Here is a 26,851-nt window from a genome sequence, read left to right as displayed (position 1 = left end):
GCATGTTTGATAATATACATTACACAATAGCAATAAACTGCTGTTTTAAGGTTCAAGAAATTTATGTAGCGTCCTTGGTTTTTAAAGAAGTATTGCAAATTTATCACGGTTTTTTCGTCGGATATTAGTTACCATAGTTCAATAAGTCTTTATAGGACAGTTCACGTCTTTATTTCGATGTACCTAACTGCATGTGCTTAAACTCGGTGACCTGAGTAATCTCACTGAAGATATGATAAATGTGAAGGAAGAAATGGCCTTCGAAAGGGGAGTTCAGAGAATGGAGTTAAATGGAGGTTGTACATATTAATCAGTGGCGAAGGATGGAGGTAGGGTTTTAAGAACCGACATTAATAATGCACACTAAACTTTGTTTTCTTTGCTGTAAGTCCTAAGACTGCAATGTGTAGATAGTGTTTGTTATTTATTTCAATTAAACCTTGCGTAGATAATAGTCAAAAATATTCTTTTATCTATAAAATATCCAAAATTACGCCATTAAACCATACATAGCTGTAGATATTTTATAAATATAAGAATATTTTTATCGACTATGGTTCGGTTTAGGCAGGTCTAAAAATCTAACCAACACCATCTGCAATATGTATTCTAAATAAGTATGACTGAAAAAGTATGCACTATTTTTCCCGTATCGCCCATACCATACCTAAATTATTAATTATGGTTCGGGTAGGCAGGGTTTAGTTGATATAATTATAATATAATAGATATAATTGGTAAGTATGGCTGACAAAGTTTAGTGTACACCATTTATATCGAATCTTAACTGCCTACCTCCACCCCTCGCCAATGCTATTAACAGATTTTTGTTTTTTTATGTGAAATGGATATTTGCCATTTGTTTAACATTTTAGGACCATACTCTGAGGTCAAACACACGTTGAAAACAACATTTGTATTTTACAGATCGGAGATTCGAGCCCGGGACACACGATATTGTAAGCCGACACGCTACCCCGCTCGGCCATCGTGGACGTTAACCATTAATGATAATATCCCCTAAAATCTTAAATTTCTAATAAAATAGTGATAATACCAATAATACAAGAAACAACGTCATATGCGGTGCAATTCTGTTTGGAAGAAATTAAAAAAAATGTTTGTGCGATACCATATTATAATATATAGGTACTTATACAATCTTATTAATCGAAAATTAAACGTTATTTGTGTAGTTTTATGCTATCTCTAATCTTTTATGCCGTGTATATTTGTTAAATAATGTGTATGACATTTTATTTTATTATATATCTATATATATATATATATGTGATTTAATATCTAAATGAATTTAAAAATAAAATACTTAGCTACCTATTTAAATAATTGTTAAATATTAATACGACAAAGTGAATATAAAAATCATAGGATTGCAGCTTTAATATTTCGATGCAAACTTTTGACATGGCTTATAGATAGGTACTTAACTAAACAAAAAATCTAAAAAATATGTGGCTACTAAAGATTCATACTATGTTTTATTAATTAATAAAATATCATGAATCTCTACTGATTTTTCCACTAACACAAATTATATTTTACTGATTTCACATTATTTAATGAGTGGCAGGACCGACATACCTTGGTTCTCTTGTAACTAGACAAAATGATATTACAGAATATATGAACAAGAGAATCATGTCTGCGAATAAATGCTAATTTGGCCTGTTAAGACATTTTAAGTCCCGCATACTATCTCGCCGAACTAAAATCACTCTTTACAAGCCACTTGTAAAGCCAGTGCTCACCTACGCATCGGAAACCTGGACATTAACTCTGCGAAATGAACGAGCCCTGAACATTTTTGAAAGAAAAATTCTCCGCCGTATATATGGACCGATCAGGGACGGCACCAATTGGAGGAGAAGATATAATGCTGAGCTCTACGGGCTGTACGAAGATTGCAGCGCAGTTTAATCAATTAAGATTGGGAGAATGCGATGGCTAGGTCATGTGCACTATATGATTGACAATGAACCGGCAAAGAGGGTGATGTCCAGCAATCCAATCGTAGAAGAAGATGCAGGCCAAAGATTCGCTGATTGGATGGAGCTGCAAGTGACTGCCGTATTCTGGGGGTACCGAATTGAAAAGCGGCCACACTGGATAGGGACAGGTGGAGGGAGCTGTTGGAGGAGGCCAAGACCCATACCAGATTGTCGCGCCCATGATGATGATGATGATGAGGACCGACACAGCAAGATACTTAAGCTTACAATAAAAAAAAAAAGTTTACACCTACGTACTGTTTATAACAATTTAATGACGTTAATTTCGTGACGTTTTTATGCAATAATTAAATACTGTTCGCAATGTCCTAGAATTATGACATAATCAATAAATGTCTCGCCATATTATTTTTGCGTCTGCGGTCCCGTCGATCGCCAACGCAATCCACTTTCTTAGCGAGCGATGTGGGTTCGGATCCACTCGTAACTATTTTATAATAAAACACTCCGTGAGATATTAACAAAAATCTCAAATGTGGTGTGGCTGAGATTTTAACATTCGCGAAACCGGAATGTCAAAGTTTATATGGACAATCTTGAAAAACTTCCATTTGAGATTGTGATGCAAAATATTAGAATAACCTGAAAAATTTGAGTATTTTGCATATTAATGGTTGGTTAGTGATCATATTATTATTAATATTACATCAACAAATGAATCGCTGATTATTTATAAGATACTTAAGTCCAAAAAAGCATATTCCGAGATACTCAAAGAAAACTGTGTATTTCACTTTAAAAAAATGTAAAAAATATAAAAAGATGTGATTAGATTGTATAAAAAAAATCAACTAGAGAGAGCTATTTAAAAATGCTGGAAATAGGGTGTTTTAATTATCAAGCAAAAAAGTATACTAAAATATTAACATAAATTTTACCTACATACGAGTATCTTGAAAAACTACTTTTATTATAATTTTTAATAAATTTGGTAAATAACACATTAAATACTGGATATCAGGCTCAATTTTTGTGAGGAACAAACGAAGGTCTCTTCTTTCGGAAATACTATTTCTTTGGTCATAATATTATGATTAACAGCACTAAAGCCTAATTCCACAAGATATGAGGTAGGGAATGGTATCAATAAACTGAATATCATTTTCCACATATTTGGATATAAGACAAGCATTTTTTTTTGTGACAGATTTCCATATCCACCACTATCGAATTTATGTTAACTTTCTTCATCATTTCTAACAGTTCTTCTTCAGCTTTATAGTATATTTTCTAAAATTTAAATTGTCACGGGGAATTTTATGAAAACATAATGAAAATGTTTTTAAGTCTTCTACCGCCTCCCATGAAAGCTGGAACGCCCGAGGGACCAGGTAGACTACCCTTGTTTTAGAGCCTCGCTTGTCAGAAATCAACCCTTTAACATGAATGAGATGCAGCAATTGATACTAGATGCCGAATCATACAGTCAAGGTATTGCAGTTTTCTGGTTTTAATTACTTATATTTGGGCTATATTTATCATTTTCTTGGGGGAATATACTTAAATGGATTTCCTCAGAGCAATATACGAGCGAGGGATGGTTTCCAATCCTGGTGTCCTAATGAATTTGAATTTACATGCGCCTGTCAATTACCTACGTGGTCGCAGCCATGATCTATTCTGGGTCAAAACCAATTCCTCGTGTCAAGCTTATCAGGCACCATTAGAGAGGAGTGCACTCCCCAAAGACGTAGACATTTTCAAAGACGTGCTATGTGTTTTGTATTCGAAATTTTATTTTTCTGTATAACATTGTAAGTAAGTACTTAAGTATGTTTTTATTTTTATATTTATTAATATCATTTTATAATAGGTATATTCTCTTTTCTCTCCTGTGAGGGTAATATCTGCTAGAATATAAATCTCATATTGTGTACGTCTTAAATTTAGATTTGTTATGCCCACAATGTTTTATTTTCTTAAACAAATAAACACTAAAGAGGGGGTATTTTTCGGCTATTTGAATCCATTTTCTTTACCTAATAATGCACAGTATAAATTCAATTGTTTTATTATTAACTAACCTACGAAACGTTGCTTCTAAGTACGCCTACCAAATTGAAACGAAACAAAGTTAACCATTATGTTTTACTAAATTAATTAACAATATTGACCAGTAACTTTGTAATTAGCAAAAAACTATATATTTCAGCAACATGCACTCCCAGGTTTGCCCTAAACACATATAAGTCAAATCATTATTTACCGGCTACACTATTATTAGCTTTAATACGTTGATTATTCATTTTTTTAAAATTAATGTTAGATAATATTCAAAAACAAACTAAAATTGAATCTTACCCATGGGCCCCACATCTTGCAGCAGCCCCCTACCTATCGCTAAGGTTAAAGGCAGTCTGGCGCCCTACAGTGTTGTCTTCTAAATGGTGTTCGATGTCAAATATTTCAGTTCAGTTCAGTGTATTTTTCACGATTTTTTAACATATCGAATTATGGAATTGTCGAGTATCACTTAACACGTCACAACAACCATATATTTTAAAATGGCGAAGTAAATAGCGCCGCAGACGACTTTTTACTATTGAGCAAATTTATTCCAAGATGTGTCTTTATCTCATTTATCTGGTCGACCCGTTACGCCGCCCCCCACCCCCTGAGCCTGGGCCCCTAGGCTAGAGCCCTGTCATCCCCCCTCTTGTGGGGCCATGATCTCACCTATCAGAAAAAATAAACAGTTGTGACGTTGAACCTCGCGCTGTCACGGGCCACAGACGTCTCAAGAGATCTTCAATCTGGCATGCCTCTTCTTCAAGTCAACAGGATGCCAGCAATTATAAAAATGCTGAATACCAACTATTTATGTACGAGGGTGGGTCAATAAGTCCTTAGAAAAGCCGACAGGTGGCGCGACTAGTACTGTAAGCGGTTTGTTTTCATGCAGCGGCACTACCGATTCAGTATGCTGCGAAGTTTCAATCAGATTGGTCGGGTTGTTGTGTGTTTCTCGTACATTTAAATAAAAAATTTGCTTGTGGAAAATGGAAAAATGGAAAATGGAGAAAATTGAGTTTAGAGCTGTTATTAAACATTTTAATATAAAAGGGTTAACAGCAAACGAAATAAAAAATGAGTTGGATTTAGTTCACGGCATATCTGCTCCTTCACTTGCAACTATTTATAACTGGTTAAATGAATTTAAACGTGGTCGTACATCAACAAAGGATGAACCACGCTCAGGACGTCCTGTAGAGGTGACTACATCAGAAATGATCAATAAAATCCACGATATGGTGTTAAGTGACCGAAGATTAAAGTTGAGTGAGATAATTGAGGTTACAGGGATCTCAAAAGGTAGCGTCATTTCTATTTTACATGACAAATTGGGCATGAAAAATATTTCTGCAAGATGGGTGCCGCGTTTGCTCACAGTCGACAATAAACGCAATAGGGTGGTGGCCTCTAAAGCCCTGTTGTCGCTCATGCAACGCAATCCGGATGAATTTTTTCGTCGCTTTGTGACTGTAGATGAAACATGGATACACCACTATACTCCCGAGACGAAAGAACAGTCAAAGCAGTGGATTGCGAAGGCAAACCATGTCCAAAGAAGGCGAAAACCGTAAAATCAGCTGGTAAGGTTATGGCTACTGTATTTTGGGATGCACGTGAAATTATTTTCGTTGACTATTTGGAAAAAGGAAAAACAATAACAGGGGATTATTATGCATCTTTATTGAACCAGCTAAAAAACAAAATTGAAGAAAAACGGCCTCATTTAAACAGGAAAAAAATCCTCTTTCATCAGGACAATGCCCGTGTTCACACATGTTTACGATCAATGGCTAAAATTGAAGAATTGAAGTTCGAATTGGTCGACCACCCACCGTATTCGCCAGATTTAGCCCCCAGTGACTTTTTCCTTTTCCCAAACTCAAAAAAATGGCTAAGTGGACAACGTTTTTTTTCAAATGAAGAAGTCATCGATCGGACAAATGCTTATTTTGAGGACCTTCCGAAAACTTATTTTTCTGACGGTTTAAAAAAAATTGAGAAACATCTAACCAAGTGTATTGAGCTCCAAGGAGATTATGTTGAGAAATAAAAAAAAAATACAAAAATAAAAACTGTTTTAATGCTTTTTTCTAAGGAATTATTGACCCACTCTCGTATTTTGCTAAGCTACAGATTGCAAATTTAATTTGGGAATATGTACGTAATAAGTTTGGTTAGTGGTATGGATTCTTGAACGGTGGTGAAGAGTAGGGAATCCAATCCCGAGCCAAAATTCTGATCCCGGGATTTCGGGATTACAATTTGATAATCCCGGGATCCCGGGACTGGTCCCGGGATTGGCATTTTTTCCATTGCTAATACATTTTTTTTATATTTACAAATAACATTAATAAAATCGGTCAAAAATAAATCTAGTATAATTTATACTATTTAAGACATTTTTATACAATGTTTTCATTAGCTCGTATTCTTATTTGTCCGGTGGTTGTTTGTCCGGTACAAATCTTATAATCGATTTTTAACTAACTTCCCGGCTAGCTAGTGTATTTGAAACTTTTAGAATATAGCAGAACACGATGCCAATGCATTCATTCAATACCTTTAGCCATCTTTTAAGCAGAATCGAATTCATTTTCAAATAATTCTATTTTGTATAGAAAGTTATTTCAGAAAAATCCGTAAAAAGTTAAAGTCAAAATGACATTTCAGTATTTTATATTTGTTTGTTTTTTATTTAATTCATACAAGTACAAGTTTGAGCATATTCAGTATAATAATTCAACAGAAAATTTAAAAACGTTGTATATAAAATGTTTTTTTTATCTTGTAACTCGTATTATTATTAATTATGTTAATTGTTCAATCTTGAAAATACATAAGTTTAATGGAGTAAATAATATTGTGATATAAATAATAATGTGAATTTAATATGAGATTGCTGTTTCTGGTAGTAAAAACTCATTAATTAAGTTAGCTAGATTTAAAATAGTAAAGCATATCGTGGTTGGTGTATGGCCTTTCCGCTTCATAAATCTAATTAATCAGCCAAATATGAAACTGCTGTAAAACTTATGAGATCATGGTGGAATTACTTTGTTAAAAGTGCGAAGAATTGTTTTATTCCAATCTTTCTCATTTTTCTTGATTTATGTGAAAAAATAAAATGAATCGGCAACTTACATATGGGTATAAATACAACTTTATCAAACTCAGTTTATTTCTAATTTAGTTATTTGTTATTAAAAGTATTTTTTCTGTTATTTTAGTTTTTATTTTATTTTCCATAAAAATTGATATCAATCCCGAAATCCCGGGATTATGTTTACCAATCCCGGGATTCATAGGTATCGAAAATAGCTCGGGATCCCGGGATTGGATTCCCTAGTGAAGAGTGACTTTTGGTAGTACCTAGGTAGGCTATGGATCATAGTGCATATGAAGGTACTTGTCAGTCTATAGCCAGTATCTATGATATCACACTAATATATATGAATAGGTACACACTAATACGTTGGAACATATCGTGGAATTTAGAAAGTAGAATGATATTAGTTTGTTTTAAAAAAAAATAGTTAAGCCCTGAAAAAACCATAAGCGATAAAATTTAAATTTTATTTTTAAAAATATTTAAGATTAAATCTGATTTAACGGTGTAGAAAACATTTTTTTGAAATGATCTAATTTTTAATAATTTGCTTTAAGGATGATAATAGTGCAATTCTCCGGTAGATTGTGTAGTTGTCGCGATATTATATAGAAAAATTGCCTTGTGTATCCCTGATAACTATCTTTGAAATCGGGAGCGCCAGTTGTTTGTTCTCCCAAGGAGCAGAACTAACCGGCGATTGGTGATGCCAATTAGGGCGGCAATAACTCTGTTCAACCAAATCGCTTCGTATGTTGATAAGTATTACATTCCACCTACGTGAGGATGAGTATAGGTGGACGTTGTTTTATAAATTCTAAAATAGGGTCTGCTTAGCTCACTCGGTGTATTTCCTTGTATCTAATTAATATTTTTTTGTATTTACACTTTTCTACTGTTAAATAACTTAATACTGATCTATTTGATTTTTATATAATACTGTTTTAATAATATTTCTTTGTCATGTTGTGAACGTCTTAAATTAATATTTTGTAATGTTCACTATAAGTATGTAAAAAAATTAAATTTGAATTTTAAATTTTGAAAAAACATGATACGTTTACGTACGGATTATCACAGCCATTGGACGCATAAATATACGATGCAGCGCATTGTGTATGTAAATATATCACGACATATTACGTATCGGTGGTGCCTTTGTAAATCTGTTGCTGATATTATGTCGAAATAATCGCCTAGTAATGAGTCTTCGCCATTGTCATCTTGAAAGGATTATATTGTAGTGCCTGTATGCTTCGTAATTCTTGGACAGAGCAGAGGACAAACCAGTCAATCATCCAGAGACTGAAGATAAAGGAACAGCTCTCGACAATATGTCTGAGACGCATTCTGCAGTTGTTTGGATATATTGTTCGGCGCGGACAGGACAACCTGGAGAGACTGGTGGTTTTGGGTGGCCTCCAGGGAAGCCGAAGCAGAAAAGAGCATCTTCGCACTGGAGCGACCAAGAAAAGCCTTTCCCTGCCCTGAGAGAAGTGGAAGATCGAGAAGGATGAAAAGTTTTGGTCGTTCAAATCAAAGGATGGCAACATTAAAAAGTGGTCACGATCCTCATCCATGAGGGTACGACCATGAAGAAGATATGTTTCAATTAAGGCACGATTATGGTAGAAGAATATATTCCAGTTGTTTTTGGTAATTAATTATGAAATCAAACTATATTTTTCTATCAGAATTTTATTTGTATTTATCAATCTTTGAAATAACTTGAACCGCCCACAAAAGTATTATATTTCAAAATATATGTATAAAATTACATGCTTCCAGTAAATCTGTAATATTCTTTATATTATTGTACATTAAAACGGATAATTTCTTCACAAATCATTAAAACGATGCTTTGAAGCAAACGTAATGTAGGTACATAAAGAATTACCATTTCTAGCAAAACAATTATCATTTTGCAATAAATTATTCATACCTAAAACACCGACAATATTTTAAGAAGCAATATTAGCAACACAGTATTTTTCAACGATGTGTATGCATTGTATATTATATATGGAGGTAAATTGTTATGAAAATTTGATACAATCTTGTACAGAAATTACGTACAATTGAATCAGAAGAAAGCGTTTCGAGTAGGTAATTAAAATGTAATTCAGACTCACAATGAAGGGCAAAAACTAATGTGTTGGGAAATTTCGGCCAACGAATGGGCATTGTGAACTTACAAAGAGCTAATTGTTTTTCTATATGAGTCAAGTGAAACAAGTTAGATATAATGATAAGTTGATAAGTTTATTTACGTCTAATATTATGGGGTTTTTTAGGCATATATACTGTTATCTATGAATTGTTTCAGCTTTCAATATTAAGGCTATACTTCAGCTGAGGCATGGTCTAAATACTCTAAATCTAAAAAGATCGTGACTGGGCGATGCGCGGATTGTGCAAATGACGCGATCCGAACGAAATATAATTTGTCATAAAAATTCAACATGCGTCCTTTTAATGTTATGTTTATTATTATATTCGTAATAATAATAGTATATTCATTGACATGTTTTCTTTTTCAAGTACATGCGGAACGTTTTTTAGTCATCTTTATACGATTTAAGAATATATTCCTCCGACGCCATTACAAAACAAATTGATGTGCTCACACCTCGTCTATCAATCTCCGATTGGCGACGACTGCAAAATTTCGTTATACCTACTGTTAAAAATTATTTGCCGGTTCATTTATGTACGCTCTTATCGTTACTTAACGACTATGTAAGAGGGATATCAGAAATAATGGGAACTGAAATACCTAACAGGTGTGGAGAAACAGGCGACCGATCTCTAATGCGGAAGAATACGAGATAAACTTAACGACGTGTCAAGAATACGTCATACGTCGAATACTGAAAACTGATCTCAGTTTTCAGTATTCGACATTTCACATTCAAAACCCTTTATCAAATGTACTGTATTGGGATATAGCCTATCGACATTCTATTTGTTATTTTTTTCTGTGCTATGTAACATTGTTTTTAGAAAATCAATTCGTTGGGTACTATCTGTTTGTAGACCATGATTATGAATTTGGCAAGCTGAGATATTGGGCTTTTAAATATTGCCTTTTTTATAATTATGTAGGGTAAACCAGGGATATACAGATCACCTTCAAGTTCAAGTAATATAACTGTCTTTATAATTAATCTTTTTAAGAACACCTCAATATTATACACAACAATAAAATATGTGTGTGATAAAAATATAAAATTTTATTTATCTTTTTCGGCTTGAAAAAAGTGAAAACAAAACATTTAAGTTGGTTAGACGTAACGAGCGATGTCTGTTAAATTTTTCATGACTATTGATTCAATATAATATTTCATTCTCAGTATTTGACTTCTGTAACACCTTATTGACTGGATGAATTAGCCCCGTTTCATAATAATACAAAACAACAATAAATTTTAAGAGCATACATAGCATACATCATTTTCAACAGTAGGTGGAACGAAATTTCGCAGTCGTCGCCAATCGGAGACTGATAATCGAGGTGTGAGCATGTCAATTTGTTTTGTGATGGCGTCGGTGGAATATATTCTTAAATCGTGTAAAGATGGCTAAAAAACGTTCTGCATGTACTTGAAAAAGAAAACAATCAATGTCAATGAATATACTATTATTATTACTAATATAACAATAAATATAACATTAAAAGGACGCATGTTGAATTTTTATGACAAATTATATTTCGTTCTGCTCTCGTCATTTGCACAATCCACGCATCGCCTAGTCACGATCTTTTTAGACCATGCATCAGCTGAAGTATAGCCTTAAATAAATAATTTTCAATTTAATATAATTATAATGATGTTACAGTACAACAATACATAAATAAAGGTTGTATTAGAAATTAATTTTAAATGCGTGTTAAGTTTACTTTTAAAAAACCGTTAACTTTTATTGGCACATTTTCTTTCTATTGACATACCAATAAATAATAATAAGTACTATTGGTAAATTAATATTGTAGATACCGCACGTACATGACAAATTGTAAAAAGAGTTTAATTAGGTATTCATGGTAATTCGAAAAACCACAATATGATCCGTACAACCGCGGTATACTCTATCCGAACTTACTATGAATAATTATAAAATTTCTACAGGCTTGTAAAACAGTTTGTATGATGTGCTAAATAATCAAAGCAGTAGTTAGGTTAGGTATAATCTTGACGAAATCTTGGAATTCTGGTGTCAATTTATATTCCCAATTATAGGTATTGATATTCATTTGTTGTACGAATATGTAAACTATGCTGTATAAACTATAAACTCTAAATATTTTTCGCCTAGTGTGGCAATCGCGAACACCTTCTTGATATCAGACTCGTAGGGTTACTGCCAAAACTTGGTAACTCTCAATATCATGTTATGGAGTAATAATTGCAATTTAAAAGTTATACATGCTATATAAAATCAGGCATAATGCTAATTTCTCTGTACTTTATGTGCATGTTATATAATATATCGGATGGCTGTGATTTTTTTATAGCATACATAATTTTTATATAGACATATGATCCGTTGTTAACTCTAAATACCTAAATTATCGACTTACAAACTTTTGGCAGATTATTGCTCGATCGCCTATTAGTGCAGGATCCCATAGACTTTTCGTATACCTAATATGTGGAACGCATTCTGACAATTGGAATATGTTCTAAGGGTCACAAAGATATATAATGTCGATGTTGCCAGGCGATACTAGTGGTAATTTTTTTTTATTGAGGTTTTAATTTTTTTCTTATAACGCACCACGATTCGGTCTTGGTTTTATTGAAGAACTCAGAACAATTTTTGGTGGGTTATAAGAAAAAAATTAAAACCTCAATAAAAAAAAAATAACCACTAATACCGCCTGGCAACATCGACATTATATATCTTTGTGACCCCTAGAACCTATACCAATTGTCAGAATGCGTTCCGCATATTATGTGTACGAAAAGTCTATGGGATCCTGCACTATATTAAATAATCGTGCAACTAGATATAGTGTATCTATAACCATCTATATTTGAAATGCTTTTATTAGAAAATTTTATTTGAAAGTTAGTTTTTTTTGCATAGATAAAGTTAGATTAACATTATTTCACAAACATATTATTATTATCCATTATATACCTACTCTTAGTATGGCTTCGTGGCATAAACATTTTAATCTTTTTTAACTAGATTATGGAAACACCGATAGACAGACAGAATGAGTCAAATATGTCTACAGAAACACGTTTATGATGAAAGCCTATATTGGGGTTTTTATTTGAATCAATTAGATTACGAGCAATTTCAAATAATTATGTCGTCTTTCCAGACTATAACTGTCAATAATTAGACCTAATTTATACCTACTCCATTTTTTCATATTTTTCATTTTCATATTTTTCCTTAGTTTTAAATCACTCAATGACAGTGACTTCCTTAAGCAAAGTGCCAGTTTCATTTTTAGTTTCAAATAATCTGAAAATTCATTAGGATGGGTTCAAAGAGACAAATACATAAAATAAATCTTAAAATTAAGATACACAGAAATACAGCATTTATCTGAAACCTACTCTCAGACAGTGGAGATTTTAGGTAGGTGCATGTAGGTCTATGGCGTAAAACCCACTTAACAGAGCGAGTGGGGTGGGGCTCTCGCGCAAAATTTCACAAGTGGCGTGTAAATCATCGAAAATACAACGTAATCAAATACGCCAGCGCACACTGGATTTGACGACGCATTGTGCCCGCCTGCCCCATGAGTCACCGTTTTTTGGCTTCTCGGCGATACGACTTAACGAAAATACAACGTAGTCCATTCATTGAACACGGAAAGCAAAATCACGCTCCTCGAAGCGTCGTCGATAGACGGGCGAGAAGCCATTATTTAAGAACAGTGAACTCTTTGTTTAGTTATTGCGTGTCCGATATTAATTACAAGCCCCGAGAAATTTAATAATATTTTTATTGCTTTGTTATGAGAGACGCTGATAATAATAATTATTTTGTGCTCCTTGAGCCCCTTATTACATAGGTGAAGGGTAATGCGCGGGTGGGAGGGGGCCTACTCAGTAGTGAACGCACCGAACGCTTTTTTGGTGGGCTTTACGCCTATGGCTCTGACGCCTGATAAAGTATATCCCTTTCTCGCTTCGTTTCGTCGACTTCACTCGAGCTGGTGACTGGTGCACGCCTTACTCCGAAACTCGCTACCTTCGCAACCCTCTCAACCCGATGTCGAAACCAATGGACCCAGATGTACCAAAAGGATCCCGGTCGGGCGGCAGGCTGATCGATGCATGGAGGGCAATGACGATGAGGCGGTGGGTGCGGTGCGGACCGGGGCGGTGGCTCGAGTCCATGAGAGTCTTATAATTAAATTAATTAAATTACTAGCTTCTAAAATCAAATTCTACAAAACAACACCCTAGTATTAAAGGTATAAAACCCCTCCCGGAACTCCTCAAGCTCCAGGAAATTGCTATTGAAATTTAAATATTAAAATCGCACACGTAAAATCATACAATCCTATAATACAGATAACTAATTCAGATGAAGGGGATGTGGGATTAGCTCGGGTGCCCCGAAACCGAGGAATATCAAAAGTAAGTAAAAGTATGGCTCTGACCGTGTCCGGAAACTTGTACGTATGGAGTTCGCCGTATCACACTTCACCGGGAAATGTTGTATCGGAAATATATGGCTGTATATTAAAAACCGTCCAACCTCTTTGGATCGTTTAATACTGACATAAAATTCAAGTCTAAATAAAACTCGGTTCTTATCGTAGGAAGACAGCAGCAAAAAAAATATCAAATTATTTAAAAATAGCCGATATTCTGGATTATTTGTTAGGTTAGGTTTTCATTCTTGAATACATGAATTTTAAAATCAGCTATGAAAATTGAATTAAGGTTCATATTGAATCTAATAAAATTGGAGACCGTATAGTATACGGTCATCTCTTTCCGATAAGAAAGCTCAAGGCGAACTGTGCCACGGTGAAATGTTTTACGTAAAATTTCCATTAACCGGCTCTGACCGGTTCGAAGGCACCCTTATGAAAATGTTGTCTGTGCGACAAAACGCCCTTACAATGCAATATAATGCAACAATCGCTGTGTTTTAAGGATCTTTTTATACTTCGATCATTTTTTTAAACTATGATGTTGACACTTTCTAATAAAGTGACAGAATCGTCTCTTTCATGAAAAACCGCCACTCTCTCAAAAGTTGTAATATTAATTGTATCAGAATAAAGAAAATTAATTAATTAATATAAACGGAGGAACATAATAAGCCATACATCAATGCAACTAACCCTCCCAATCCCCTTGTACGAAAAATCAAGGGCATGGTTATTTATATTTAAAAAAAACAATCCAACATAGTTTATACCCTTATTCATATTATTATTAATATTTAATTTTCAATCACTTATTGAGGGATGTTTTATATTTTAAGAACGTACTAATATGTGCAATTGTTCCATTGTCCTGTGTTTAAACACCGGCTTGATTTCAAACTATAATGTGTGATTAAACATTGTTGTAATCAAGTAAATTTCTTATAATTTCATAATATATTGGCATGTTGATAATTCAAATTGTATTTATTTTAACATAGTGAATATTACAAATTATTAATTTAAGACGTTCACAACATGACATTTAGAAACAAAGAAATATTATTAAAACTGTATTATATAAAAGTTATTAAACAGTTTTAAATACAAAAAAATATACTTATATAAATTCGATACAAGGAAGAACACCGAATGAACTAAGCAGACCCTATTTTAAGAATTTGTGGAACAATGTCCACCTATAAATTTAATGCTCATCCTCACGTAGGTGGAATATCAATCTCCTTGGCTATTTTTACAATGTTGCATTTTAGCTACTTGCTCAAGATATTAGAATTATATCCATACTCTGACTCCAAACATACACTGAAAAACAATATGTGTATTTGCTATACTTACATGCAAATATACATTGAAAAAGACCAAGTGATTTTTTGTTAGACACGTGATTCGAATCTGAAACCCTCGACTTACCAAGCGGACACGTTACCACTCGGCCATCGCGGAAAACATAACCAAAGAAACATTAATTAAAAAAAAAATCATTGTATATTATAAATATATTATGGATACGCTTGATTTTAATTTTGTGTCAAATTACTGTCATATACATACATATATATTATATATTCAATTGGTATTTACTATACAATTTATTATATTGTTTGTTGTATGTTATATGGAATAGATTTGCATATAAAGAATAACATTCTATCAATATTATAAGAAAATATATCGTATAAATATAAATAATAAAATAACTCACCGATTTTCCAGATAGATGCTGAAGGGTGTAAAGTAGTGTAATTATATTAAAAGAAAATAATTGATAAACAACTTTCTCTAAATATATAATTACAATTGAATAGAAAGTTGCACGACTGCAGCAAAAAACTTTAAAGCACAAAAGTTCAACCAGTTCAGCGGAATATACTTTATTTAAAATGTCGATGTTTTTTTATTTTTTCGTCAACATATCACGTATGATTCAGGTCTGGTCGCACAAATATACCCATTTCTGTTTATTTTACAAGAAAAATAAAATTGTGCAGTAAGAATCCAATCGTCACTTTGTAAAATACACGAATCGATCTGGGATAAATCGTCTGGGAGTCAAAACAAATATTACAGCAAGCCCCTCTCTAATGGTGGGTCGACTTTTAAATTTCGAATAAGCAATTCGGATTAAAATTGATTTTTTATTATTTATTCCGGAAGTAATGTATTATTTTCAAATTTCGAATAAAAAGTTCGCCATAGAAATCCGCATTTGGGTATAGATTGGCAACATTTAATATTCGAACGAATCTGTCGCGCCGGACGACTGGCGTCGGAGGTTTCAAAATTCTAACTGACCCGCCGATACAAAATTTTCACTTTGCAAAAAAAGATGATCTTTTATGTGAGCGATTTGAATAATAATATTATAAGCGAACGTGCGCGAATGTCGATGCGACTTCCGTTGAGGTCTGTTTCGAACTAAGCCATCGCGGGCCACGGCTCGCCGGTTTTCATACAGCCGGCAGAAAAGCACGTGCTACGCCACGTGACGTCAGACGGCGTCCGGCCAATCAGGCGTCTACAGTTCAATTCTTCCCTCTGAAATTCGGCTGGTGGGTGGCATTTCGGAAAAACGATATCTTTTTCGCCAGGTGCGTAATCAGGTATATCGGTGGCCACATTATATCGAATGTTATTGTATGTTAGTTGTTTTCTAGATAATTAATCGTATTTATTTTATTAAAGGTGTTGTTTTTGCAATTTTATCTTTTTTATATTATTTTATATTTTTATAATATTTATATTGATTTAGTACCTAATTTTTGAGCATAATAGATAGACCATACAGACAATGAAAAGTAACTAAAATATACAAAATACTGATCAAAATGCAAATATTACGAAATCAAAAATATACTATACGTTTATTTATTAGTAGGTATACGTGTAGAGCCCTATGCAGAATCCAAGATTTCGATCCTAAGGATAAATTGCCGAAAAGCATGACTTAACTATAGACTATACTGAGTATAGAGTTAAGGAATCCTTAACCATAGACTACTAATTTTGTTATGAACACGCCCCCTTCTGTATTACCATTTACCACTGACAGCTGCTGTCAAAATAAATTCGCATGTCTATAAAACAGTCCATACACTCAAATTCATTTAACAGTGTATCTCAATATGGATATTGATAGTGTTAATCCGTTTGGCATGTACTTGCAGAATATTATTTTACTTTTATACGCCAGCCCGCAGAAATACAAGATGCCATATGATAGAATGACACTTGACGCTAGTGTTACCATGTTAAAAAAATAACTTGCGGTGCCTGTGGAATCACGTATAATGACTTAATAACGGAAACATAAGAGTATTATAATTAAATATTAATATGTATTTATAGTTATTGCATTTATAAAATGCAGTTGTCATATTTTTATCATCGTTTAACAATTATAAAATAATTTACCTAAACTATAGGGAAGAGAATTTTTAAATATGGTATTATTTTCAATAGAAATGATATTAACTAAGGACAATGTTTCTGCATAGTGTTTTCTGCTAAGGAAATTTTAGTTATGACAAATGTTTCTGCATTCCGCTCATAGATTATAATAGAGTCTATTATAATGAAGGATTTCAACCCTGTGCCCGCGAGAATTTCTGCATGATAAAAACAAAACTATTATAATTGTTACAATATTGAATCGCTTAATAAAAATAATTAACTATGAAAATTTGATTTATGAAATCCAATGCCAAAGATCCCACTAATAATTGAACTGTCATTATTTTTTGCATGCGATGTTCATATTATAATATATTTTTTTTATTATCAAAACACATAATATTGCCAACTATCTGTTTCCTCATATTTCATTGTGTTTCTTAACTATATTCAAAACTTCATTAGTACATTTTTTAATAAAACTAATATTTATGAATTTATCTAATTAATGTATATATTATTATGTAGTATTTTCTTTTAGTTATGTAAGTTTCGTTGAAAAAAAATTACCCGCCTTTCGCTGTGGGTATCAAAAAGGTGAGAATTGTGATGGATTAAGATGCGGATGTAAATCATAGTTCTGGAAATATTTAAAACAATTATTATTGAAAACATTTACTACGAAAACGGCATCATTTAATATTGGAAAACACGTCTATATAATCAAGGCTGGATTAATTAAAAAAAAACTCACAAAGAATTATTAGTTGCGTATTATCATTCTTATGGTTATAAATTAGTTTTTTTTGTACGTAGTTTGTAATAAAAGCGATAAATTTAATAGAGGAAGCGATCTGTTCTGACGCTGCATACTTACGGTTAGACTTAAACTGGTAGAACGAGTTTTGGACCAACAGAAATATCATATTATATTTTTATCATGTGACAATTTTGAGATAAAGTTACATGTTATTGCTTATTAATTATCTTTGTACTTATTTAATTCCACAAAAAATCTCACATATAAACTTCAACAATGTAAATAGTTTAATAAGTCGATTATTAACTACTTAGAGTTAACGTAATATGTGTGTATATAGAAATATGTATGCTAGAGAAAAAATCATAGTAATTCGATATATAGAACATGACATACATAAAGCGTCTGATTTTAGAAGGCATATCAAATTTTAAATTGCAATAATTACTCAATAACATGATTTCGAGACTTACAAAGTTTTGGCAATGACCTCACAATATGCCAAATAAAAAAGAGATAATAATATGACTAAAACCACTACTTTTCAGGAATATCATAACAATGTTCTGCCAAAAGTTGGTAAGTTGATTATTAATTATTTAGATTTAACAACGTATTATGTGTATAGATATATATAAAAATATAAATATGTATGCTAGAGAAAACATCATGTTCATCCGATATATGTAATAGAATATGACGTACATAAGCGTCTGATTTTAGAAGGCATATCAAACTTCAAAATGCAATTACTCCATAACATGATTTCGAGACTTACAAAGTTTTGTCAGTGACCTCACAATATGCCAAATAAAAATTGAGATAATTATATGTCTAAAACTACTATTTTTCAGAAATACTATACACTATACTAGATGTATATTAAAAAATACTAGATCTGGCAAGAAAAATGCTAAGTTAGCCGTTCAAGCAAGGCAAACGATTGTAGGTAATTGAAAAAAAGTCCTAGGATACTCATCTTTACGGGACTTGAATTTCAGTTTTGTCTCATATTCTGTATTCTACTGACAATATATTTTACGGAACATAAAATATAATATTTTATTTTTTATAATAGATATTTCACCAAAAAAAGACAACATGTACTAACGAATATTTTTTACAAAAAAGTGATTCTTTTGTGACTTTGTCTTTGGAAGCATGAACATAATTGAAATACACATCAGCTCTGTGAAGTCAAGGTTAAATTGGTTCAAATTTTGGATTATTTTGCCTTTGTTTGCATGTGTTAGTAGACGATTAGATAGTCTTGGATACAATATATCGAGGGTATACTGACAGAACGCATTAAGTGAGTTTTAGCTGTTTTAAATGCCAAAATGTATACAATTTTACGCACCACATCCTGGTAAAACGCATTAAGTCAGAGGGTGTAGAGTTTTCAAAAAAAAAAAACATTATTAAGTCATATTCCTATTTTTACCTGTGTGTGTAAATTCTAAATGTAATACTTATCACATTCACTGCTGACGAGTTAATTACCACAACTCGGTCACTGATAAAGATATGCCTGGCGTGTAGCAATTGGCATGATAATTAAATGTGGTAATTAACTGGTCAGCAGTGAAAGTATATGTATCTAATGGCCACACGCCTGCCGTGTCTTTAGCAGTAAAAGAGTTTTAAAGACATAATATATAATATGATTCTGTTCAGTTTTTTTAACCTTTGCAATGTTTTTATTATAGACTCTTTATATATATATTATATTTATAGACTCTTTGCCACTGGCACTGCGTGAAAAATCAGCCGAAACAAAACCCGTGATATGAAAGGATAATAAAATAATTATAAGGAGGACAATACATAGAAACGGAGCAAAGATGCAACCCTCCCTGACTCCAGTCCATCCTATTTTATGACAGTGTTAAGTACTGAGCCCTGCAATACCATTCTCGTATTCTCTGGAAACATCTCCGTATTGAAACGACTGTTTGAGAATTTCTAATTGCACATCTAGAGAGAATCTTATGGTAAACATTTTTAATTAATACATAATGCTGAAAATTATACAGTTGGACGACAATTTAAAATCAGATTGATGATGTGGTAAATTAAACGAATGTGATTCCTGGAAATTGTATACGTGTAATTAAAGCATCATGCGCGTATGACGTATATAATTAATTAAATAATTACTATCAAATAATACTACAATTACATTGCAATCGACCATGTCACTACAAAAAAGCACATTCAGAATGATAACGTCTAGATAAGGATGTGAACGGGATATCTCGATACGTCATTGTTTGGTGTATATCACATTCCATTAATAAAATTGTCTGTTAATTCCATTAATAAAAAATCAGCTGACTAGATAATGATTTTTTAATTACCACCTTTAAAATGCACGTTAATTACATCGATCGGCCGCCTGGTCATTACGCGCCAGGTGCGTCTTCAGCATGACCCCCACATCCTGAAGCGGGCCCCAAGGCTAGGATCTTTGTCAGGCCCCCCTACCTATCGCCAAGGTTAAAGGCAATGTGACGCTCTGCAGTAGCGTTTTCCAAATGGCGTTCGCGGTAAAATTAATGGTATTTTAATACTTACCTCCACTCTAACTATGGAGTTAATTATCAAGTAATGACACAATTAAAAATTACATTGCACAATCAGATATTTTAAAATAAAATCATCGTTAAAGGAAAATAGCGCCGCAGGTGACTTTTTTACTATTAGAGCAAATTTGTGATGTGTGTTTATCTCACTTATTTGGTCGACTCGCCACGCTGGGCCCCCCAGGCTAGAGCCCTATCAGCCCCCCCCCCCCCTTGTGGGTGCCATGTTCAGCGTCCAAAGTATTAATTAATTAGGTGGGATTCCTAGATGCCTTTCAGGATAGGTACCTCGCATTTAGGCCATCCGCTCACATGAATACTCAAAAAAGATGAGACTGAAACTCCAATATATGGCTAATGTATGTTAGTAAAATGTGTACCTACAACATCGTTGATTTATAGGTTTGGCTAAAATTCTATGTAAGCATAATATAATATGGTAGTATTTTTATTCAAAAATTATATCTCTACTATCATCACACTGAAGTTCGACTAAGTACTTTAATTACATTTTTGTGATAAAATAAATAACCTATTAATACAACAAAGAAAATATCAACAACGGTTGGATGTAGGCGCGCGCACCTATTTCAGAACCTCACCTCACCATTCCACTGTTGATAACTAACCAATTTATTTTAGACAAGTTTCTAATGATATATCGAGGAGGAATTTCCGAATTATGTAGGTATATTAAGGTTAGGTGAATCGCTAAAAATCAACAAAAATCACTGGACTTTCGGCACACAATTTTAGGACTTTTTACGATTTTTACACGATTTTATGAAGAAACAAATGTTTAAATAGCCACTCGGGTGTGTTATAATTTTTTTTCGACCATAGCCGATCCTAATAAGATGATAATATGGGCCTCCACAGAGTGGAAGTTTGCATTAACAGATCTTGTTTTTACGAGAAATGGATGTCAGCCACTTGCTCAACCTATTAGGTCCATACTCTGACTCATACACAAATTGAAAAACAATATGTATACTTGCCAGACCAAGGGTTCGAACCTGGGACCCACACGCTATAGAACGACGCTTCAGCCGGCCTATAGTTTCTAATAATGTGTATTATCAGTTATCACCCAATGGTTAAATAATTTTTGTACCTACCTAATACCTTTCCATTTGTTTAAACTCTCAGAGTACCACCGAAAAACACAAATATAGTTGGTATCTAGCGGCATAATGTTCGCTAGTATTTTGGCGACATAGACGCCTTGAATGGCTGAAGTTTTCGGTTTTTGTATAAGGTCTTCGTATAATTAATTCCATGAAAGCAAAGCTGCAAGTTTATCATTACTTATATTTTTTCTTTGAATTAGTTTTACTTTTATAATCTGCATTGTTTAGTTAGTTTAGTATGAAATAATAGCTATTTCATGACGATTCATAGTACATGTTGAAACTTGTTATCAGTAAAAAATGTAAAATCTACAGGTATCGAAATTTTTTTATAACCTTACTTAGACGCCCCTATTAGTATTAAGGCTATACCTCAGTTGAGGCATGGTCTAAAAAGATAGTATAGATATATAGATAGAATAGTGCATACTAAACTTTGTCAGTAATACGTATTTGTTTTCATTGAACTAAGACTACAATTTACAGATGGTGTTGGTTAGTTTTTAAAATTCAATTAAACCCTGTGAAAACCAAGCCATTATAGATAATTAATAATCAAAAATACTTGTCTATCTATAATTATGACATTAAATCATACATAGTAGATACATCTTTGTTTGGCTATATCTCAGTTGAGGCATGGTCTAAAAAGATCGTGGCTAGGCGATACGCGGATTGTGCAAATGACGCATGCCGATCGAAATATAATTTGTCATATAAATCCAACATGCGTCCATTTAATGTTCTTTTTATTGTTCTATTAGTAACAATAATAATATATTCATTGACATGTTTTCTTTTTCAAGTAAATGGGTAACGTTTTTTAGTCATCTTTACACGATTTAAGAATTAATACCCCCGTCGCCATCACGAAACAAATTGACGTGTTCACAGGTCGACGTTTGCTCTACGATTGCCAGCGAGTCCAAAATTTCGTCGCACCTATAGTTGAAAATTATTTGCCGTTTCACTAAAGTACCGTCTTAATAATATTGTAGTCTACAATTATTTTAACTTGTCCCCACCTGGACGCTACCTGTGTTAATGATAAACCATTAGAAATTCCAATGAAACTTGATGGATATACTATTGTTAAATAGTTTCGTCAACATAATATTTCCAAGAAGACATTTTTTTAAATCCTATGATAAGGGCCACTTTCAGTTAAAGTTTTATTTTGCCGTTTCAAATTTAAATAATGGATGATTTTTTTCAACGACCTCCAATTGAAATAAAACTAATTCTTCCTCGTGGTAATTCCATGGAATACATTCTTCTCGGAAAACCGCAGTCGCCATTGGTTTTATAATGCTACGAATGTATTGTTTTATCTGTTCAAGTTAAATCAAATTGTGAATAGTTTGTATGTATATCTGAGCAGTGATTTCGTTAGGGATGATGAAGCCCGAGGCATTGACTGATTTTAAGGCATCCCTTCCAAAAATGTCAACTACTAACTGTCAAACAATAACTTCTTGTCCACGTGTTAAAACTGTGAACTAACAGCCCCTCCTGTTTACTTAATCGCGCTTCCGTTTTCAAATGAGGAACGCCCCTAAATTTATCATTTCACTTCACGCTTCCGTTGTGTACAGATCTATAAATTTACGTAATTTGATGCTTTTTATAACAAAAATATGTCTATAACGATCAGAAAAAAATATTATTAGTAAACTTTTTGTTTATTGTGGAGAAGAAAAGGAGTCGTACCTAAAAAGAGAGCTGATACATTACCTATTTAAACACGCGTTGCCGCCATGACAGGTATGTCACTGAGAAGTCTTCCATATGCGACTACAACGACTTCCGGTTATCGATGAGATCTTTTTGTCGGACAATACCAATGTAGGTAGGTACCCAATAAATTATCTATCTACCCTTTTTCTAGATTCACATGTTATAACTAAAAATAAACATTTATTTTTTGTGTGTCCCATTAAATTTGTTTGAGTTGTTTTCTTATAAGGCCCATTTGACATCACTTGTAGGTATCTGTTTTAATTTAAAACACAAAAACCGATAGTCAACATCAACGCAATTTGATAAGCATTTCATGAAAGAACCATATTAGTTAAATTCGTCGTAATTAAGTAGGATGCCCGTAGCTTAACTGATAAAAGCACATTGGCGCAAAACTACTGGTTACAGGTTCAAGACACGTCGGGCGTCGTATTTTTTTCAAAAAAGATTTTTTCAAGTACCTACCTAAGTACTTATATTTAATAGTCTATACTCAATTTGTGAGAAATATGCTTATTTTACAACGTTTTTATTAGCTCGTATTCTTGTTTGTCCAGTACAAATCTTGCAATCGATTTTTACTTCTTGACTTCCCGACTAGCTAGACATTTGAAACTTTTTGAATATATCAGAACACGATGCCAATGCATTCTTTTAATACTTTTAGCCATCTTTGAGCAGAGTTCATTTTCAGTTAATTCTGTTTTGTATGGAAAATTATTTCAGAAAAATCCGTAAAAAGTAAAAGACTATTATTGGTTGCTAAGGGAGTGGTCCTAGCAACTAAATTATTGATATATACGTGCGTAAAGCCTCAATTACATTGAGCTTCTTTACGAGCTGTTTATTGGCGAATTTACAATCTGCCTGTAAAGTCGCCCAGTGTAATCATCGAATAAGCTAATAAGCAGGTTGTAAACACTCTACCGAGAAAAGTTGAAAGCCGGTCAACTTTACACGCTACACGCCGGCGTGTGGGCCTACTGCGTCTGCGCAGTAGAGCGCAGTACCAACCTTCCGGTAAAAAAACGAACTACGTTCCGTCAAAATAGTCGCTGGCTTGTGGCTTCTCAGCGAATGGAAAGTTTTGTATGTAATCATCAAATTTCAGTAGCTGAATCGCCCGCTTTTAAATTCGCCAATAAACAGCTCGTAAAGAAGCTCAATGTAATTGAGGCTTTACTATGGAAATCAAAATGCAATGTCAAAATGAAATTTCAGTATTCTATAATTGTTTGTTTGTTATTTACTTCATATCAAGTACAAGTTTGAGCATACTGAGCATAATAATTCAACAGAAAATTTAAAAACGTTGTATATAAAAAGTTCTTTTTCTCTTGTAATTATTTTTTATATCTTGGTACAATTCAATAATTGCATGACTGGTTTGAACTATTTCGAGGCCCCTTTTTTAAATCTTCTGACGAATCGATTGCGTCATTTGCGTCAAATCAAATCGCCCATGGCAGTAATATAGACTCTAGAGCCCTAGTAGAGATAATGTTAGTACTTACAAATATAATTTCTTATTTTACGATTTACACAGCCATACAAAGCGACAAAATAGTTTGGACGTGACAGTGATGCAGGCGCATTAGGAAAATAACACTATCACTGTGAATAATATGGAAATTACTTGAATAAATTAAAAATAATGTTGTTTGAATAAATTCTCATTTCGCCGAACGATTGTTGCTCAGTGCGAAAAGGGGATTGACTACGTTTTATGCGCGAAATCAGGACATTATAATATTATTATTCAAGGTAGGCAGCTGACTGTATCTAGTATTTTAAATAATTAATAGTTTTACATTAAATTTACGTCCATTTGTTTTCTGTATTTTCTACAACGACATAAAAACGTGATTACGATGGACCAATATAGATCTGTTTGTTAACAAATTATACACATCTCCATAAGCGTCGATCCCCGTACCAGTTCTCGTAAAAATACACTATATTTTTAGGCACCCCGACAAAGCCGCCCGGACATTGCCGCCAAACCAAATGCGCCCGTACCAGTGCTCGTCAATACCGCCCGGACAAATCCACCTAGACCTAGACAAAACTGCCCGTAAAAAATACAAAAAACAAGTGCTTTTTGGATTTTTGAATTGCGTATCGATTAGATGGTAAGTTCCATACTTATGATAATCAGTGTAATTTGAGATTTAATCCGTATAACTTAAAATCATTAGCTTTTCACGTAGTTAATGTCTTTGTATGGTAGTATTTCTAATTTAGAACATTTAAGAAGGTTAGCACACAATATTGAAATTGAATTTAATAATTTATTATTAAATATTTATATAAATATTTTTATTTTTATATAGGTACCTCTATTCGTATGATGTTTTTAGTTGTGTATCTAAAATATAATATTATGTAAAAATAAAAATTGTCTCATTTCTAAATTGTTTTGGCGGCAATGTCTGGGCGCTCCCTCCTAAAACCTCCTGTTCGTGTGTGCGCGCCTGATTCTCGTGTCCGGAGACTTGTACGTATGCAGTTCGCCGTATCACACTTCACCGTGAAATGTTGTATCGTAAATATGTGGCCGTATATTAAAGACCGTCCAACCTCTTTGGGTCGTATAGTACTGACACAAAATTCATGTCTAAATAAAACACGGTTCTTGTCGCCTTACACTTTACAGGAAGCCAGCAGCAAACAAATTTTGAAAATGACCGATATACTTACTGGATTATTTGTTAGGCTAGGTTAGGTTCGGCTGTAATTCTTGAATTCATGACTTTTGTCAAAATCAGCTATGAAAATTGAATTAATGTTGATATTGCATCTTATAAAATTGAAGACCGTATAGTATACGGTCATCTCTTTCCGATAAGAAAGCTCACGACAAACTGTGCCACTGTGAAATGTTTTACGTACAATTTATATGTAACCGGCTCTGACAGTTTTGAAGGCACCCTTATGAAAATGTTGCCTTTGCGACAAACCGCCCTTACAATATGCAATATAATGCAATAATTGTTGTGTTGTAAGGATACCTATTTATGCTTCGATATTTTTTTTTAAATTATAATGTTGACACTTTCTAATAAAGCGAAAGAATCGTCTGTTTCATGAACGTTTCAAAACGTGAAATGTTTTAAGTACAATTTACATTGTTGTTTAATTTAGGTAATAAAACGCAATTTTTTTTAGTACTTATTCCACTTTTAATCAATAAATTAGGACCGGTTTCGTCCGCCTCAGAGGGACATTTTCAACTTAAATACTCAAAAACTCAATACAATTTACATATTGTAACCATGGCCCCCACATCCTGAAGCGGGCATCCAGGCTAGGATCTTTGACGGTCCCCCTACCTATCGCTAAAGGTAAAGGCAGTGTGACGCTCTACAGTAGCGTTTTCCAAATGGTGTACGCGGAAAAATTAATGTGTACCTATATTTAGTGTTTTTGTATATTTAAATTCATC

The 26,851-nt window shown here is 33.2% G+C and overlaps 1 protein-coding gene across 1 annotated transcript in view; it reads right to left on the bottom strand.

Moving 5' to 3' along the window:
- Esp (Epidermal stripes and patches) overlaps positions 1 to 16,218 on the bottom strand; it is an 80,111-nt gene extending 63,893 nt beyond the window's left edge. The window contains exon 1 of the mRNA XM_085949961.1: positions 15,504 to 16,218. The gene's annotated coding sequence lies outside the window, so the exon portion shown is untranslated. The remainder of the gene's footprint in view (positions 1 to 15,503) is intronic.
- Positions 16,219 to 26,851: the final 10,633 nt, after the last annotated feature.

The sequence above is a fragment of the Rhyacophila brunnea genome, unplaced genomic scaffold, assembly GCF_057557595.1.
Source record: "Rhyacophila brunnea isolate RB1 unplaced genomic scaffold, BYU_Rbru_1.0 scaffold_22, whole genome shotgun sequence".
Taxonomy (NCBI): domain Eukaryota; kingdom Metazoa; phylum Arthropoda; class Insecta; order Trichoptera; family Rhyacophilidae; genus Rhyacophila; species Rhyacophila brunnea.
This window is presented reverse-complemented; position numbering and strand designations above follow the sequence as displayed.